The sequence below is a fragment of the Somniosus microcephalus genome, chromosome 21, assembly GCF_052327205.1.
Source record: "Somniosus microcephalus isolate GS21.2 chromosome 21, FLI_Smic_1.0, whole genome shotgun sequence".
Lineage (NCBI taxonomy): Eukaryota > Metazoa > Chordata > Chondrichthyes > Squaliformes > Somniosidae > Somniosus > Somniosus microcephalus.
Window position 1 is genome coordinate 41071996 of NC_141007.1, and position 19122 is coordinate 41091117.

A 19122-nucleotide genomic window follows, 5' to 3' on the forward strand; every position below is an offset into this window, starting at 1 on the left:
CTGGTTCAAAGATGGTTACAGTCACGGAATGAGCGTTAATCACGGCCATAAATCCTTCCACCACTTCATACAGTTCCCCAAAGGGAACAGTGTGAAGACACGTATGACGACGACATTGCTAAATAAATAAATGGAATTAAAAAAATTCTTGGGGCTTTTAAAAGTCTTTAAATTGCTTTAATTCTGTTTAAAACTACTTCAGATTCTTCAAAATAATGTAAACGTTTTTAAAAGTTTATAAAAGTTACCAAAAGCTTCATAAAAATACCAAAAACCTATTTAAAAATGCTGCTTTGCATGTAAAAATGCTTAGCAGCTTGTGAGAAACATTGGGGCGTGTCCTATTAAACTGAGACCTCAAGGGGCGTGTCTCAGTTGCACAGCGCGCTACAGGCTTCGCGCTGGCTGCACTCCTGGGCGGCGTGACCTCAGACGCTGCCCGGGAGTCATCATTTTAAAACAGGAATTCCAGGCGTCCCTGAAGCTCAATGGCCGGCGCGTCGGGTAAGTGCATATCGGGGGCTTGCACGCGCGGCAAGCCCCCGACCCGAATTTCTGGGCCATTATCTTAATGGCAAGAAACTGGAACGTACTGAAGTACAAAGGAATCTGGGGGTCCTGGTGCACGAAACTCAAAAGGTTAGTATGCAGGTGCAGCAAGTGATTAAGAAGGCCAATGGAATGTTGGCTTTCATTGCTAGGGGGGTAGAATATAAAAATAGGGAGGTATTGCTTCAGTTGTACAAGGTATTGGTGAGACCGCACCTGGAATACTGCGTACAATTTTGGTGTCCATACTTAAGAAAAGACATACTTGCTCTCGAGTCAGTACAAAGAAGGTTCACTCAGTTAATCCCGGGGATGAGGGGATGGACATATGAGGAGAGGTTGAGTAGATTGGGACTCTACTCATTGGAGTTCAGAAGAATGAGAGGCCGATCTTATTGAAACATAAAAGATTGTGAAGGGGTTGGATCGGGTGGATTGGGGGAGGATGTTCCCGATGATGGGTGAAACTAGAACTAGGGGGCATAGTCTTAGAATAAGGAGCTGCTCTTTCAAAACTGAGATGAGGAGGAACTACTTCACTCAGAGGGTGGTAGGTCCATGGAATATGCTGCCCCAAAAAGCTGTAGAAGCTACATCATTACATAAATTTAAAACAGAAATAGACAGTTTCCTAGAAGTAAAGGGAATAAAGGGCTACGGGGAGCGGGCAGGAATTTGGACATGAGTCTAGGTTCGGATCGGTCATGGCCCTGTGGGTAGCAGAGCGGGCCCAGGGGCTGTGTAGCCTGATCCTGCTCCTATTTCGTGTGTCTAATTCTGTTAGATTCAGGAGATGGTTCTGTGATAGTAGATTGGCAGTTAGGATCAGATCAGCCATGATCTTATTGAATGGCGGAGCAGGCTCGAGGGGCCGATTGGCCTACTCCTGCTCCTATTTCTTATGTTATGTTCTTATTTACACTCCTACGTTTCGCATTTAAATGCACCAAAAACTTCTGACATTACAGTTGGAGTGTAAATGAACCATTAGCAATTTCTTAGCTCATGTTCTCCTACCCTGGGTTTGTACATCATTATTTCCCCTCATTTAAAAAAACTCCTCCCCCCTCTCCCTAGGTGAGAATAGACCAATTCCCTAGCCTCTTTGTAGTGAAAAATATTGAAAGCCAGATTAATCATTGCTGCTGCTGTCAGAATCCTCTGCATTGCTCTCTTTACATAGAGTGATCATAACTGCACTAACACGGTCTTCAAAACTTCCATGAACCTGTACGCCATAAATCTATTTGGAAACACCAACCCTTCACTGACACTTCTAATATTTCACCCAATTACTGCATTTAAAATCTACAATTCACCTTAAAATCTTCATTACATTACTATTTTTGATACCTACAACTTTTCTCAATAGCAAATTCCAGCAAGACCCTGCTAATTTTCAGTATGCCATTCATTTCCCGATATGAACGTACAACAATGAATTCAGTAGAAGTTAGAATATAAAACGTAGCTGTATGCCCAGCAGGATGATAGAATCTGTTTGTTCCATTCTCCCATCAATCATTACCAACTGGTTTTAATATGAATTCACTCAAAATAAAGTTAAAGCCAAACCCCTCGCTCAGCAACTTATCCCTAGCTGAAAAAAAAACAAGTCAAGAAAAAGGTTATTTCATTCAATCTCATGATAATTGTGTGTCAAGTTTTGAGGACATACTTCAAGGAGTATTTAATTATCAAGGGTCCACAAAAAAAAAAATGCAGACATGCACAGAATATATTAACAAAATACTGCAGATGCTGGAAATCTGAAATAACAACAGAAAAGGCTGGAAACACTCAGCAGGTCAGGCAGCATCGAGGAGAGAGAAACAGAGTCAGCGTCTCGGGTCGAGGACATTTGTCCTCGACCCGAGACGTTGACTCCTCGATGCTGCCTGACCTGCTGTGTGTTTCCAGCCTTTTCTGTTGTTACACAGAATATATACCTTCATTAGAGTATCAATATATAAACCAGTTAGTTAACTTGCTAGCTGCAAGTATAATCTTGCATCTTATTTCATATTAAAATTGATTTTACATCCAAAGAAATGCTGAGATGTGACATTCTTTCTCCCTCCTCCTCCTCCCCAACCACCCCCCCCCCCAAAAAAAAACCCTGAAAAACAGTTACAATCTTCATATCTCTGCAATTAATCTATATCTTGGTGATTTTACTGTGGTCCATGACAGTTATTCAAAATTAGGTGGGTGTCATTATTGCAGCAAAATAAATGCTAAAATCCTTCCTGGCTATCTGATCACATATCTCTGGCCATTTATCAGTCTAGATTAGCCTCATTGTCCCAATGCTGGCACTTTGTTTAGTGACTAGGTGCTAATGGTAGTTTTTTTTTTATATATAAATGTTCAGCAATTTGCCACCACAAATAAACCTCATCTTGCTTCTCCACACCCTCCATTAAAAAATATAATTCCATTTTACACTATTTCAATTGTCTGGGTAGGTTAGTGCTAGGCAATGCCCACATCAACAGAATAATCCACTCACCTCAATTTAGCATTTACTTACACAATATTTATTATTGATTTCTACAAGTCATAAATGGTTCGCTTCAAAAAAGGTGTGCATACTCCAGAATACCCTTCTGCTCCTGTTGACACTGAAGTAAGCAAGTCTTCCTACATGCCTCCTTTCAGAGATTGAAGACAGGAGCATTACCTTAGTTTTTCAAACTTGGATGCATCAATACAGCACCACCCCCAGCTCAACTGTCAAGTCAGTCACAAGACATCTGAAGTCAAGTTATTCAATTACCCCACCCCCTCATCCTGCATCAGCTTCTTCCCTAACATTCAATTGGCCATCCCCCAGCCAATTATAGTGATCCAAGACAAGGGACGTTACTGGTAATCTATTAAAAATCTTCATTCCATAAGCACTTCCTGCCAACTTCTGCATTATAAATCCCCATGTGCATAATTATAAATGAAAAGCACCCACGTAAAACTGGGCAGGCTGTAAATACACCTTCCACCTCAGTGGAGGTGCTATAGTGCCATCACTGGCAGGATGGTGTAATTACAGCACGAGAAGTTTACATATAGTTTCCATCATAAATGTGGACACGGGAGTTTATAATGGAAATTTTTTTTTTAAAGAACTAAATGCTCTAAAGTGTACTAAATTACATGTGCATACACTGGAGCTTAGGCAATCAGCCTTTAAAGTTTGAAAATCTTCTATTTGCACCATTCCTCCACACACAAGATTTGGCATCACTCGCTATTCTGCACATCTTGTGAAAGCCCACAAATCCCCAAGTGACCTTAAATGAATTAGTACAATAGGAAAGCCACGTTTTAGCTTTTTGAAAACATCTAGGAATTTTTCAGTGTTTACTTTGGACTTTCCAAAAACAGCTAGAAATCATCAATTTTAGAGCCAAAAGTTCAGTGGAAACCAGAGGGGAAAATGTCAGTTAACAAAACTGCGCTTGGCATCAGTATTCCCCGACAACATCAGCATGTAAAGGACAACTCTATTTCACTCAGTCGACCCATCAGAATTATTTCGCAGCACCAGATTTTCTGTAAGGTGCAAGCAATATATTCAGAAAGAGCTTAATAGATTATAGGCTTTACAACAGTGATGAAATACCACACAAAGTAAAACACAGGCTGGCCTAAGTCTAACAGAAAACTTTGCAAAAGTGAAATCCTGATCTTCATATAACTCTCGCTACTACATCTATGTCTATACCATTAAACTAGGGCAAGTTCTTCAGTTGTGAAATGTCATTTGGATTTGCTTTGTAGGTCTGTACTATTAATTACATATTAATAACCATTTGTGGCTTAACAAAAGGTCATATTTAGCCTATTCATAAAAGATGACAATAACAATGCATCAACTTAAGAGGTTCTTTTATGCCTTGGAATCTCAATGATGTCTCGACTCCAAATAGAATTGTGGTTGAAAATTACTCTGGCATCTACAGCTGCCTTTACTTGAAGATCAAGTACAATTAGCCACTGAAGTAAATCTAGCAGAGGCCATTTTGATTATGAACAAGTGATTAGCAGATAAATTCAAGTGTATTTTTTAGAAGTAATTGGTGGCACAAATCAATTATCTGCACTTCATGATTCCAGCTATTTATAGACAAATAAAATAGTTCATTCCTCTCAATCGGTGCCTTTGCATTGCCTCTAGAGCCTGAATTGTCCCTTTACATCAGTGACCTGAACTATACACAGTACTCAAGGTACAGCCCGAGATTCAGCTCAATTTCCAGGGATTTAAATTCAAATGTTTTGGTAATATAACCCTGTACCCTGAAATGAAAACAAAAAAATGCTGGAAATACTCAGGTCAAGCAGCATCTGTGGCGAGAGAAACAGAGTTAACGTTTCACGTTGATGACCTTTCATCAGAACTGGAAAATGTTAGCTGTAACAGATTTTAAGCAAGTACAGAGGAAGGGAAAGGGGGTGGGGAGGAAAGAACAAAAGGCAAGGTCTGTGACAGGGTGAAAGGCAGGAGAGATTGAATGACAAAAGGGATGATGGTGCAAGGCAAAAAGGGGGTGGGGTAATGGGACAAGAAACAAAAGATGAGTCTAGAAGAGGTGTAAATGGGAACAGAATAATCAACAGCTGCTGTCTGGAGAAAGAAAAATGGGGGCAGAGGTTATGAACTGAAATTATTGAACTCAAATGTTGAAGGTTGTAAAGCATCTAAATCGAAAGACAAGTGCAGTTCCAACAACACAAAAAGCTCAACACCATAGCAGTCCGCTTGACTGGCACCCCATCCACTACCTTAAACATTCACTCCCTCTACCACCGGCGCACCATGGGCTGCAGTGTGCATCATCTACAAAATGCACTGCAGCAACTCGCCAAGGCTTCTTCGACAGCACCTCCCAAACCCACAACCTTTATCACCTAGAAGGACAAAGGCAGCAGATGTATGGAAACACCATCACCTCCAAGCCACACACCATCCTGACTTGGAGGTATATCGCCGCTGGGTCAAAAACCTGGAACTCCCTCCCTAACAGCACTATAGTACCTTCACCACACGGACTGCAGCGGTTCAAGAAGGCACCTCACCACCAACTTCTCAAGGTCAATTAGGGATGGGTAATAAATGCTGGCCTTGCCAGTGACTCCCACATCCCATGACCGAATATAAAAGAGGTGCTGCTCCTCAAGCTTCATTGAAACAGTGTAGGAGGCAGAGGACAGAAAGGTCAGAGTGGGAGTGGAGCGGAGAATTAAACTGACTGGAAGCTCGGTCACACATGCAGACTGAATGGGTGACCACTTTGCGGCACATGTCCAACCTGCATTTGGTCACCCCAATGTAGAGGAGACTGCATTTTGAGCAGCAAATACAATATACCAAATTGCTGTTTCATCTGGAAGGCGTGTTTGGGATCCTGGACAGCTTTTGTAACCCTGTATCTTGCTGGTTTTGCTTAATTCCACCGCACACTGTTGGGACATGGTGAGTAATGAGTCATTCAACACCCCATGGTCTTTCAATGTCCAGCTCAGCAAGTTCAATTCCACACAACAGATAAATGTCTTCCTATTTCTACCCTGCATTACCTCATTCATCTTTAATAGATTCCCCGAAGGTCTCTTTACAAAGACTCAATTCTTCCCAGGTTGGCATTAGGTAGGGAATTCCAGGATTCCAACGACATAGATAGGACAAGGAAGGAGGTTCTGCTGAGGGAGTTTGAGCACCTAGGGGCCAAATTAAAAAAGCAGAACCACAAGGGTAATAATCTCTGGATTACTACCTGAGCCACGTGCAAATTTGGCTAGGGTAAATAAAATGAGAGAGAGAGTTAAATGCGTGGCTCAAAGACTGGTGTGGGAGAAATGGGTTTTGCTTCCTGGGACACTGGCATCAGTACTGGGACAGGAGAGAGCTGTTCCGTTGGGACGGACTTCACTTGGCCAGTGCTGGGAATAGAGTCCTGGTGAATCGAATAACTAAGGCTGTAGAGGGCTTTAAACTAATTAGTGGGGGGGGGAGGTTTTAAGAGAGCGAAAAATAAAAATGACAGCAGAGAAGGCAATAGAGCAAGGTAGCAGTGGGGGAATTAAAAACCAGAGCGTGTCAGGAAGGGACAGAATGGATAATGATAAAGGTAAAGTAGTAAAAGGGGTAAAAGCAGGAATAAATTGTCAGAAAACATATTTGAAAGTTCTTTATCTGAATGCACGCAGCATTCGTAACAAAATTGACGAGTTGATGGTACAAATAACTACACATGGGTATGATCTGGTGGCCATTACGGAAGCATAGCTGCAAGATAATCATGACTGGGAACTAAACATACAAGGGTATTTGACAATTAGGAAGGACAGACAGGAAGGAAAGGGAGGTGGGGTTGCTATGTTAATCAAGGATAGAATCACTGCAATAGTCAGAAATGATATTGGGTCAAAGGATCAGGATAGTGAAACAGTTTGGGTGGAGATAAGGAATAATAAGGGGAAAAAGTCACTAGTGGGCATAGTCTATAGGCCTCCTAACAGTTGCAACTCTGTTGGTCGGAGTATAAATCAGGAAATAGTTGGGGCTTGTAATAAGGGAACAGCTATAAATCATGGGGGATTTTAATTTTCATATTGACTGGACTAATCAAATTGGGCATGGCAGCCTTGAGGAAGAGTTCATAGAGTGTATTAGGGATGGGTTCCTTGAGCAGTATGTAACTGAACCAACCAGGGGGCAGGCAATCTTAGATCTGGTCCTGTGTAATGAGACAGGATTAATAAAAAATGTCCTAGTAAAGGATCCCCTTGGAATGAGTGACCATAATATGGTTGAATTCCAAATTCAGTTTGAGGGTGAGAGTGTTGGATCTCAAACCAACGTACTGAGCTTAAATAAAGGTATGAGAGTAGAATTGACTAAAGTGGACTGGGAAAACAGATTAAAGTGTAAGACAGTACAAGAGCAGTGGTCTACATTCAAGGAGATATTTCACATCTTTCAAGATAAATATATTCCACTGAGGAAAAAGGGGAGTAAAAGAGAGCCATCTGTGGCTTAAAGTAATAAAGGATAGTATCCGACTGAAAACAAGGGCATATAAAGTAGCCAAATCTAGTGGGAGAATAGAAGATTGGGAAGCATTTAAAAGCCAGCAAACAATAACTAAAAAGATTAATTAAGAAAGGGAAAATAGATTATGAAAGTAAACTAGCAAAAAATATAAAAACAGATAGCAAGAGTTTCTACAGCTATATAAAAAGAAAAAGGGTGGCTAAAGTGAACGTTGGTCCCTTAGAGGATGGGACTGGGAAACTAGTGGTGGGGAACATGGAGATGGCAAAGACGCTGAACAAATATTTTGTGTCAGTCTTTACAGTAGAGGACACTAAAAATATCCCAACACTGGACAAACAGGGGGCAATGGGCGGGGGGGGGGGGGGGGGGGGGGGGGGGGAAGAAAGAGAAAGGAGCTAAACACGATTAAAATCATTAAGGAGATGATACTCAGTAAAATAATGGGACTTAAGGCGGATAAATCCCCCGGACCTGATGGCCTACATCCTAGGGTCTTGAGAGAAGTGGCGGTAGGGATTGTGGATGCATTGGTGATTATTTTCCAGAACTCCCTGGACTCAGGAAAGGTCCCGGCAGATTGGAAAACTGCTAATGTAACACCCTTATTTAAGAAGGGAAGTAGACAAAAAGCTGGAAACTATTAGACCAGTTAGCCTAACATCTGTGGTTGGCAAAGTGTTGGAGTCCATTATTAAAGAAACAGTAAGAGCATTTGGATAAACATAATTTAATAGGACAGAGTCAGCATGGTTTTATGAAGGGGAAGTCATGTTTGACAAATTTGCTTGAATTCTTTGAGGACGTAACATACAGGGTGGATAAAGGGGAACCAGTGAATGTAGTGTATTTGGACTTCCAAAAGGCATTTGACAAGGTTCCACACAAAAGATTACTGATCAAGATAAGAAATCACAGGATTGGGGGCAATATACTGGCATGAGTGGAAGATTGGCTAACAGAAAACAAAGAGTTGGAATAAATGGTTCATTTTCAGGCTGGCAATCAGTAACTAGTGCTGTTCCGCAGGGGTCAGTGCTGGGACCCCAACTCTTTACAATCTATATTAACAATTTGGAGGAAGGGACCGAGTGCAACATATCCAAGTTTGCCGACGATACAAAGATGGGAGGGAAAGCAGTGAGTGAGGAGGACATAAAAAAACCTGCAAAAGGACAGACAGGCTAAGTGAGTGGGCAGAGATTTGGCAGATGCAATATAATGTTGGAAAGTGTGAGGTTATGCACTTTGGCAGGAAAAATCAAAGAGCAAGTTATTATCTAAATGGAGAAACTGCAAAGTGCTACAGTACAAAGGGATCTGGGGGTCCTGGTGCATGAAACACAAAAAGTTAGTATGCAGGTGCAGCAGGTGATCAGGAAGGCCAATGGAATCTTGGCTTTTATTGCAAGGGGGATGGAGTATAAAAACAGGGAAGTCTTGCTGCAGTTATACAGGGTATTGGTAAGGCCACACCTGGAATACTGCGTGCAGTTTTGGTTTCCATATTTAAGAAAAGATATACTTGCTCTCGAGGCGGTTCAGAGAAGGTTCACTCGGTTGATTCCGGAGATGAGGGGGTTGACGTATGAGGAAAGGTTGAGTAGGTTGGGCCTCTACTCATTGGAGCTCAGAAGAATGAGGCGATCTTATCGAAACATAAGATTGTGAGGGGGCTTGATCGGGTGGATGCGGTGAGGATGTTTCCACTGATGGGTGAGACTAGAACTAGGGGGCATAATCTTAGAATAAGGGGCTGCCCTTTCAAAACTGAGATGAGGAGAAACTTCTTCACTCAGAGGGTAGTAAATCTATGGAATTTGCTACCCCAGAGAGCTGCGGAAGCTGCAACATTAAATAAATTTAAAATGGAGATAGACAGTTTCCTAGCAGATAAGGGAATTAGGGGTTACGGGGAGAGGGCAGGGAAGTGGACGCGAGTCTAGATTCGGATCAGCCATGATCCTATTGAATGGCGGAGCAGGCCTGAGGGGCCGTATGGCCTACTCCTGCTTATGTATTAAGGAACATCAATGTACATCCAAGCCAGGATAGTGTGAGACTTAGTGGAAAAGGTGCAGGCAATAACAATCAGAAAATTGCAGCTCCTGTCCTTCTTGGTAATAGGGGTTACAGGGGACAGAGGTGTGTTTAAGTAACCTTGGTGAGTTACTGCAGTGCATCTTTTAGTTTGTACACATTGCAACCACAGTGCACCAAATGATGGAGGGAGTGGATATTGAGTCAGGGGTGCCAATCAAGTGCACTGCTTTGTCCCGGGTGGCGTTGAGCTTCTTGAGTGTTGCTGCAGGTGTACCTCATCGGCGAGTACATGTATTTCATTATACTTCTGATTTAAATCCTGTAAATGGTGAAGAGGTTTTGAGGAATCAGGTGGTGAGCAACTCATGGCAGAATACCCAGTTTTGGCCCTACTCTTATAACCACACAGTGTTGCTATGGCTAACCCAGTAAAGCTTTGGCTCAATGGTGACCACCAAGATGTTTCTGGTCAAAGACTCAGTGATGGTGATGTAGTTAAGGTCAGGGGCAATGGCTGGGCTCATATTTGAGATGGTCATTACCTGGCACATGGTATGAATGATACCTGCTGTCAGCTAAAGTCTAGATGTTATCCAGGTCTTGCTGCAAGCTGGCATGGGGTGCTTCTTTATCAGAGTAATCATGAATGATACTGAACACTGGAACAGCTAATTAACAGCCACCCTCCTGACCTTATGATGGAGCGTAGGTCATTGATGAAGCAGTTGAAGATGGTTGGGCCAAAGACATCTTTGAGGAACTCCTGGAGCTGCAATGATTGGACTGAACCACAACCATCTTCCTGTGTGTCAGGCATGACTCCAGTTACTGGATGGTTTTCCCTTCGACATGCATTGATTCAAATATGGCACCAAGAAGCCCTAGCAAAACTAAAGTGCATGCTGCTTTGATGTCAAGGGCATCTACTCTCACTTTTTCCATGAAACTGCAAATTCAGGCCTTCATCAATAGCTGGAATAGGAAGGGTACTAGCAGAAACCACAGGGGAACCTCACTCAATCCCATGCTCCAGCCTAACTCCTACATTGACTGCACCCAGCTTCCTTCCCTTTAGCTAGCTACTAAGCCATGTCTACACATTATTGACAACACTCGCTGATCATAGTAAAGGAGTTACTCATGCAATACTTTATCAAAGGATGGCTTAGTTCAGTACACTGTACAGCTTCTACGCAATCTGGGTGGTCTCTTTAGAAAAGTGAGGTTGAGGGCCCTTTAGCAGCCATACTGACTCATTTATTAGGCTATTTTTATACAGGTATACTTCTATTTTGCTATTGATTCCATTAGCGTCCCAATTATTTTGGTCAGTAGCAGCCAGGTATGGTTGCATCACTATTCTTGAATATGGGAACTACATTTGCATCCTTCCAATCTAGCAGGACTTCCCCAGTTTTCAATGACAATCAGTGCTTCACATGTCTCCTCCCTCATCTCACTGAAGAACTATCTAGAACCTTTGCTTTACTAGTCAAGGTCCCAAAGTACACACAAAAATATTGAGGATAATTGATAGTGTCCACCCTGGTACATAAGAAATAGGAGCAGGAGTAGGCCATACTGCCCCTCGGGCCTGCTGCTCCATTCAATAGGATCATGGCTGATCTGAATCTAGACTCACGTCCACTTCCCTGCCCTCTCCCCGTAACCCCTAATTCCCTTATCTGCTAGGAAACTGTCTATCTCCATTTTAAATTTATTCAATGTTGCAGCTTCCACAGCTCTCTGGGGTAGCAAATTCCATAGATTTACTACCCTCTGAGTGAAGAAGTTTCTCCTCATCTCAGTTTTGAAAGGGCAGCCCCTTATTCTAAGATTATGCCCCCTAGTTCTAGTCTCACCCATCAGTGGAAACATCCTCACCGCATCCACCCGATCAAGCCCCCTCACAATCTTATATGTTTCGATAAGATCGCCTCTCATTCTTCTGAACTCCAATGAGTAGAGGCCCAACCTACTCAACCTTTCCTCATACGTCAACCCCCTCATCTCTGGAATCAACCGAGTGAACCTTCTCTGAACCGCCTAGAGAGCAAGTATATCTTTTCTTAAATATGGAAACCAAAACTGCACGCAGTATTCCAGGTGTGGCCTCACCAATACCCTGTATAACTGCAGCAAGACTTCCCTGTTTTTATACTCCATCCCCCTTGCAATAAAAGCCAAGATTCCATTGGCCTTCCTGTTCACCTGCTGCACCTGCATACTAACTTTTTGTGTTTCATGCACCAGGACCCCCAGATCCCTTTGTACTGTAGCACTTTGCAGTTTCTCTCCATTTAGATAATAACTTGCTCTTTGATTTTTTCTGCCAAAGTGCATAACCTCACACTTTCCAACATTATATTGCATCTGCCAAATCTCTGCCCACTCACTTAGCCTGTCTATGTCTTTTGCAGGTTTTTTATGTCCTCCTCACTCACTGCTTTCCCTCCCATCTTTGTATAGTCGGCAAACTTGGATATGTTGCACTCGGTCCCTTCCTCCAAATCGTTAACATAGATTGTACGGGGGAAAAAAAACTTAAAGTAGGACTTTACCTTCCACTCCAGTTACTGCTACAGTATTGTAGGGATTTTTTTGGCATTATGTTTCATATCTGCTATTATGCTTCCCTCCAGTTCTCGTGACATCTTTCGTCTCTTTAAATGACCCACTTCTGTATAACTTTATACTTGATCCAATGGTCATGCTATCCATTCAAATATTTTCTGCCTCAAATTCCAGTGTTTCAAAGCATGATTTGCTTTGTCTCTTTGCACTTATTATCCTGCATGCTCCACATGTTTTTGAAGGAGGACCATCAATGCAGCCCAAATGATGTTGCCTAGCTCCAACCCTGAAGTTGTATACTGGGGTTTGGTTACGTGGCTGCATTGTTTTCCAAGTCTGATTGAAAGTTATAAGACAAAAAAGAGTCAGTTCAAATGTCTAGAGCTTTCAGCTGTCAAACCAGGGGTCACAGTCCAAGGATAAGGGATAAGCCATTTAGGACAGAGATGAGGAGGAATTTCTTCACCCAGCAACTGGTGAACCTGTGGAATTCTCTACCACAGAAGGCAGTAGAGGCCAATTCATTAAATATATTCAAGGAGGAGTTAGATATATTTCTTAAGGCTAAAGGGATCAAGGGATATGGGGAGAAGGCAAGGACAGGGTACTGAGTTTGGGTAATCAGCCATGATCTCATTGAATGGCAGAGCAGGCTTGAGGGGCCGAATGGCCTACTCCTGCTCCTACCTTCTATGTTTCTAGGTTTCTAGGCACTTGCACTGCCCAACTAGAACACAAACAAACTAACATCCTGAAAATTGTTTTTCTCTGTATGCAAAGTCAATAGTTAAGGTCTTTATGGACCAGAAGCTTACTATAAACTACAAGATGGACACTGAAGGCAGTTTCATGGAAATAGGACAAGATATTCACTTCATTAGAAAAAGGCCATAAAGTTAAGTCCCACTGCATCCAAGACCAGTGAGACTCAATCATGTCATCATTTTGTAAATGGTTATTTGGGACTGTAGGCTAGTGTCAACATGGGAAAACAATGGAAAGCATGGGCTAGAGTCAGCATGGGAAAACAATGGAAAGCATGGAGAAAACTGAAATCATCTACCGGTGAATACACTTAAATCAGGTGGCATACAGATAAGTAGCAGTCATGAGTTGAGGGAGATGGGGAGGGGAGACGAGAAAGACCAGTAATCACAATCTGTCTACACCTCTATGAAGAGGCAAGCTATTATTTTTAAATAGACCTGAACACAAAAATACAATTAACTTATTTCCACCTTTATGATGGCATGTCCTTTAGTTTAATCAGATCATTAAACAAAAAGGGAGAACAGGATGGAAAGTGTAAATACTTGGATAAATATGCAAGAAAACTCAGCCTCACTTCACAATTTTCAGCAACTGAATCACATGCATTTTTATCCTCCACTGCCCCAGACCCTCAGGTGATCCACAGTATGAAGCATGCAATCATTAAACACACTTACAAAAATAGCTCTTGTACAGTTACAAAGTATGCAAAATTGCAATCAAACATTTGAACATAACTTTTATAAAAAGGATGCCATCTAGCACAGTTCTAGTCTTTCAGTAGCTCACTACAGACATATAGCAAATAGCCAAGATTCAGAGCTCAGCTGGGAGCAATAAAGTTCATCCTTCTTCCAGCACAAATAAATAAGCTAGAAAAAAATATAGTTACTTGGACAATGTCTCATTGCCTGTGGGAGAGATTAGGTATACAGCTCACTAAATCAGAAAGGAATTGGTTAGGATTCAGTACATCTGATGGAACAAACCTCATTACTCTCAACAAATGTCTTCGAGTGTGATCTTTAAAGATAAATGGTCTCTTAGTCATGTTAATACAGATTCATTTGTTTGTCAGACTGATGCTATGTAGTCACTATAAATAGGCAGATCAACAAGATGCTTCACTTTAAGAATACAAAATGCTAAGAGCTCAGACATGCAAAGTCACAGGTGGCCTTATCTGGTGAGATAGATGGTGGGAGGGCAGAAGAACCAGCAAACTATTAAGTCATATATATATATTGGACAATGACTTGTGTCAAATGTGGCCCTGCATTTGCGTTCAATCACAGTTTGGTAGAGTTTAAACTGGGCCGAATGACCATCATACAACATGCCTCCAGAGCTGACGTTCTTGGATTTCAAAGCGCACAGTCCGATAGTTAAAAAAACTCGAATGCTGTCACTGAATAACTCGACACATGCAGGACTACTCCATGGGTAGAGACCAGCTCCCACCCCACCCCAAAAACGTGGCTTACTTTTTGACTTGCTGCAGTCACTAGTCACACTGCCCCTAAGGAGACGCATTTCCCTGCTCAATATATCTTAATCGCTACAAGTTTCCAGCTTTAAAAATGTATATACATGTAATAAAATGTAAACCCGAGTCAGAGTTTGAAAATCCAGAAACAAAACGGAATATCTATTTTAAAATAAGCATACCAAATGAATCCTGAAAAAGATTATAACTGACAAAATACTCCCAAGATTTTTCCCCCCAAATAAACGAATTCGGTTGCATTGAAACTCTGTTAGAAACAATTCAGTTAGTTCAGTAATTCAATGACCTCACCCTTGCAGACAGAGCCAAGAGAAAATTCCTCAGATAACGGCAACAATGTTACACGTTTCAGTTGAAGAAACCATCCCAAGCGGGACAGTCGTGGATATAATGTAGCCGCGGCTCAAATACCTCACCTCTCGCTTGAAATAAAGTCTCCCTGCAACCAACCAGGAGCTTCCTCCAGAAACAATTTTATCTTCGACAGCGGTCAAAACAATGCAATTTTCGTTCTCTAGAACAGGAAATTTTCCCCCGCTCACTTTTAACGCACAAACTCCCTAATGAAAGGAAGGAACCGCAAGCTCTGCTGATAGCGCGGCTCCCGCCCCCGCCTCGCTGATTGGCGCTTCATTCAGGCTTTCCCGTTTTCCGATTGGCCCGGCGCGCTTGTCAAACACGGCGGGACACTGGGCTCATCCGCTGAGCGTTCGCTGCCAGTCCCAATTGGCTCCGGGACCTGTCAATCATCCAATCTCCAGGGCGATTTAAAACGCTGGAGCCATGCAGATTGGTCCTTTGTCTGATTAACCACAGTTTTGCCCCGCACACTTCCGCCGCCGAGTGAGGAGGAGGAGGAGGGTGATTGGGAACAGTGGGGGTGCATGTCAGCAGGTTATTCGAATAATTTATGACTCCCGCCCCCCTTTCCCTGATGAAACAGTTGGATTCATTTCTAAATAAAGAGCAGTTTTGCAATTGCATATTTCTCTATATATTTTAATTTTAAATATACCAGTTGCCGGAGTGTGTGTGTCTCTCTGTCAGGGGTAGCAGGGACTTGGTGAACCGTGTCCTGTGAAAGAGATGACATCATGCAGTGTGTGGGGGATGCTGCAAATAGCGTTGGGTTTGCAGCGCCGTCCAGTGACAAATAGAGCAGACAAAACAGCCCCCGGTTTGGTATTGTGCCCTTCAAACAATTTATTAACATAGAACGTGCAAAATACCAGTAACAGAAACGAACTCCTATTATATGGGAAAAAACTTTTAATGTGCATTACTAATCATTTTAATAGGGGGGTTCTGGTGATAGTTGCACTCCAGGAATTCGCAATGAAAATAATTAAATACCAACATTTTTAATTGCCGATTGAATTAATGTTAGTTCATATTCCGAAATGTTGAGTCTTTGGTTCAACTAAATCTTCCAGCTGTTTATGAATTACCGTCTTAAAATAAATAAATCTGCATGAGCAATCCTGTGCATGTGTAATATGACGGAGGAGATCTGAAGACCCCGTTGGTCTTTTAGCAAGAAAAAGGTGAAAATCGTTTTTGTTTTGTGGTGTGATTTCCTTAAATTTGTTTTTAATCAAAAATAGAACTTCGGGCTCATTAATCAGGTAACTTTCCTGTCTGCATCAGTCAAATCTTGCTATTTTAATTGGCTTTCCTCCACCACCTTATCACCAACATTCAACATCTGGTTTCATTGACTTGCATCGTGAGACTGCAAGAGGCTAGTCATTGGCCATATAAGGCAAAATGAGGTGTGTGGAAATCGCACGCACGCCACTACATCACCCTCTGGTGGGATCAGCAGTCTAGTTTCACAGCTGCATACCACATAGGGCCGGCAGACGAAATATTACGTTAGATTGTTAAATCTAAGATCGGTATAAAATAAGACTCGACCTAAAAGCCTTCACTGAAGTAATTGTGTGGCAATTTCTAATTAGTAACTTTTACAACAATTCAAGGTCATCCATTTATTATCCCGACAACCCTGTCAATTTTAGCACCGAAAGTAACAATATTGACAGTATAATTCTCAGAATGCACCATGCTTTGTAATGTATAGCACTTTTAAACGTGAGACGAAAATGTCTACTAATGGAAAATATAGCGGTTTAATAATCTAACTAATATTCTTGATATCAAATATCAGGTATCTCATCAATTCTGAGGAAAGCTCATCGACCTGAAACGTTAACTATGTTTCTCTCTCCACAGATACTGCCTGACCTGCTGAGCATTGCCAGCATTTTCCGTTTTTATTTCAGATCTCCAGCATCCGCAGTATTTTGCATAGAAACATAGAAGATAGGAGCAGGAGTAGGCCATTCGGCCCCTCGAACCTGCTCCACCATTCAATGCGATCATGGCTGATCATCCAAATTCAGTACCCGGTCCCTGCTTTCTCCCCATACCCCTTAATCCCTTTAGCCTTAAGAAATATATTCAACTCCTTCTTGAATATATTTAATGAATTGGCTTCTACTGCCTTCTGTGGTAGAGAATTCCACAGGTTCACCACTCTCTGGGTGAAGAAATTCCTCCTCATTTCTGACCTAAATGGCTTACCCCTTATCCTTAGACTGTGACCCCTGGTTCTGGATTCCCCGACCATCGGGAACACCCTTCCTGCATCTAGTCTGTCCAGTCCTAGCAGAATTTTATAAGTTTCAATGAGATCCCCTCTCATTCTTCTAAACTCCAGCAAGTATAAACCCAATCGACCCAATCTCTCCTCATACATCATTCCTGCCATCCCAGGTATCAGCCTGGTGAATCTTCGCTGAACTCCTTCCATGGCAAGAACATCCTTCCTCAGATAAGGCGACCAAAACTGCACACAATACTCAAGATGTGGTCTCACCAAGGCCCTGTACTTCTGTAGCAAGGCATCCTTGTTCCTGTACTCAAACCCTCTTGCTACGAATGCCAACATACCATTTGCCTTCTTAACCACCTGCTGCACCTGCATGCTTACCTTCAGCGACTGGTGCACAAGGACACCCAGGCCTTGTTGCACTTCCCCATCTCCCAATCTATTGCCATTCAGATAATAACCTGCCTTCCTGTTTTTGCCACCAAAGTGGATAACCTCACATTTATCCACGTTATATTGCATCTGCCATGCTTCTGCCCAATAACCCAACCTGTCCAAATCATCCTGGAGTTTCTCGGCATCCTCCTCACAGCACACACGCCCACCCAGCTTTGTGTCGTCTGCAAATTTGGAGATATTACATCTAGTTCCCTTGTCTAGGTCATTAATAGAAACATAGAAACATAGAAGATAGGAGCAGGAGTAGGCCATTCAGCCCTTCGAGCCTGCTCCGCCATTCAACGAGATCATGGCTGATCATCCAAACCCTAGCACCCGGTCCCTACACCGACAGCCATCCCACCCAAGCCCTATCCCCGTAACCCCACGTATTTAATCCCCCCTAACACTAAGGGTCAATTTTTATCGTGGCCAATCAACCTAACCCGCACATCTTTGGACTGTGGGAGGAAACCGGAGCACCCGGAGAAAACCCACGCAAACACGGGGAGAATGTGCAAACTCCACACAGACAGTCACCCGAGGCCGGATTTGAACCCGGGTCCCTGGCGCTGTGATATATTAATATATATTGTGAATAGCTGGAGTCCAAGGACCGATCCCTGCGGTACCCCACTAGTCACTGCCTGCCACTCGGAAAAAGACCCGTTTATTCCAACCCTTTGCTTTCTGTCTGCCAACCAGTTCTCTATCCAGTCAATACTTTTGCTTTTGTGTCACCAATTACAGTATGTTGTTGGAGCAATCACAACGCAGGTATGAAACACATGGGCAGGATTTTCTTTGGGCCGTGGAGGCGGGATTGGAGGCGTGTGGGGGTTTAAAATCCCGAAATCGGGGGGGGCACAAACCAATCCTGCACCCAACCTGCCTCCATGCCAGTTTCAAAGGAGGCGGGTACCCGACCCGCACTGGGACCCGTCTCCCCAAGGCGGGAAGGGGATTAGTGCCAATTAATTGCCTGTTAACAGGCAGTTTTTAGCCTAATCCCTAATTTTAATGTTGAAGTGTGGGATTCCCAACGGCTCCAAACCACGTCAAGTTAGAGAAAGCGGACCGTCGGGATGAAGGGCTTGGAGGGGTCGAGCTGTCCGGTGTTCAGAGTGATGGGTGCATGAGTGCAAAGGTAAGTGTGTTTGGTGCGTGTAAAGTGTTTAAATAAGTTTTACATACCTTTACTTCCCTTTACAGCCTTCCTTCCTTCAGGTCTCGGGAGTCCCTCATCTCACCGGCATAGAAAGCAGAATGGCTGTGAGCTGTCAAAAATTGCAGCATTCAGCTCTCTGTTCTGGGGAGATCTCTAAATCATCCTGAGAGGAAGGAATTAACTTAGAGTACAGATTGTCAGTGTTTGACAGCTTCAAACAGTTGTGAAACGCTGATATTTCATCTGTCAAAAGGTCTTGACAGATGAAATATCAATCTGTGACGTCACCTGTTGCCGGTTGGCCCTTAATTGGCCTGCTGAGCCCGCAGGGCGGGCTCAACAAGGTCAAGCAAGTCAAAATCGCGTGAGTTGGCTAGAACTCAATGGAGGCGGGACTACAA

At 42.8% G+C, this 19122-nt stretch overlaps 1 protein-coding gene across 2 annotated transcripts in view; it reads right to left on the bottom strand.

Annotated features, from left to right (window-relative positions):
* The window catches only part of LOC147102729 (myosin-10), a 179376-nt gene extending 164235 nt beyond the window's left edge, over positions 1 to 15141 (bottom strand). Inside the window, exon 1 of one of the 2 annotated variants that reach the window (XM_085963478.1) lies at positions 14918 to 15141. The gene's annotated coding sequence lies outside the window, so the exon portion shown is untranslated. The remainder of the gene's footprint in view (positions 1 to 14917) is intronic. The other variant, XM_085963480.1, reaches the window with a different exon arrangement.
* Between the last annotated feature and the right edge of the window lie 3981 nt (positions 15142 to 19122).